Below are 1,654 nucleotides of genomic sequence, written 5' to 3'. Positions count from 1 at the left end.
CCCCCCGCCCCTGACCCCATCTCTGCCTTTTTTGACTGCCTAAAGCATGCATCACCATACCCTCTTTAATTTACATTTTTGATATATTTCCTACAAATATGAAAGAGTGAATTGAAAAGAAACTTTTTTTTCTCTGCTAGTGATTGTCTCAGGCATTCTGTCACAGTGATGTAAAGATGCCTAATGCATTGTCTAAAAATAAATGCAAGGACTCAATATGAAATAGGTAAAATTAGATATGAAAGTAAGACTTTTCATAAACATTCAGTATATGGGCTGGTTGCTATTGAGAAACACTAAAAATTTCAATAAAAATATAACCCATAACATAAAACAGTAGACAAATGTAAGGTAATATTATTAAAGTCATTGACAGAAAATTTAACAGAGCAAATGGCATTTTTAGAAAACCTTCAGATTCTCATGGAAGTAGGCCAGAGGGGTCCAGAATGAGAAAACTTAGCATGAACACATCAAATCACCTTGAGTCTGTTCCTGAACAAACCTGGGTGCTTTAAATAATACAGTGAACGTGACCATCTCTCTTCTTCAGCTCTGGTGTATTTTCTGGGAATTAATACTTGTCGGTGGAGGAAGCACCCTGTCTGCAGGAGTGGCTCTTGATCGGCTGCCTCCCAGTGCATGAAGGACAGTTAGAGACAAGGGAGAGCATCAGAGTAGTAAATTGCATATTTTCAGCGCACACTGTTCAGAAACAACACTGGACCCCTCATGCGAGGCTTAATTTATGGAAAATGATGAAAAGCCAAGCCTCGTTATGGTCTGGATCCAATCTGCTTTTGACAGATTATACGTTCTTCTCTGAAAAACAACGTGAACAATGTCAGTAAGGTCACAACACTTAGCACATGTCACCGGAGGTCAGCATAAATCCCGTTTATTCCGCCCGTTGTCATCTGCTTAAGTCGCTCTGCCAACTCCCGATGAGATCAGAATTCTGAGAAGTAATTGTTCTATTCCTGCGAGAGAGCATAACTGTTTACAGAGCACAGCGGGCAATGGATAAACTGTTTTGTTTTGCTTTTTGAGACATGATTTCTGTGTGTAGACCAGGCTGGCCTGGAACACAGAGATCCGACTGCTTCTGTCTCACAGGCGCTCAGATTAAAGACATGTGCTACCAAGCTAGGCTGGATTAATATGCTAACTGATTGGTGCCATCTCTGCACCAATCACCTTGCTATATCTTTAGAATGAATTATTTAAAAATCTCACTGTATTTTCTCTTTCCTTATTTTATTTATTTATGCATTATTGTCATTGAAATTATTGATATTAGTTTGTTTTTTTTTCAAGGCAGGGTTTCTCTTTGTAACCCTGGCTGTTCTGCAACTCACTCTGTAGACCAGGCTGGCCTCAAACCCAGAAATCTGCCTGCCTCAGTCTTCCCAGTGCTAGGATTAAAGGTATATGCCACCACAGTGAGGTGAGTCTTAATCCATTCATATTGCCATGAAGAAAGGAGGAAGAATATGGCTGCACAAAGAATGCCTCCTGTCTCAGGGAGCCAGTTCAAGAATCCGAACAAAGGAGGCCATAACGGGCAGCCATTAGCTAAACAAGAAACTATTCTCTAGACCCACAGTGTGTGGTGGCAAGAAGAGAAGAATTTAGACATCAAGAGATGCAGTTT

This window comes from Mus pahari, chromosome 4, assembly GCF_900095145.1.
Source record: "Mus pahari chromosome 4, PAHARI_EIJ_v1.1, whole genome shotgun sequence".
Lineage (NCBI taxonomy): Eukaryota > Metazoa > Chordata > Mammalia > Rodentia > Muridae > Mus > Mus pahari.
The sequence above is the reverse complement of the archived record's forward strand: the minus strand, read 5'-3'. Positions refer to the sequence as shown.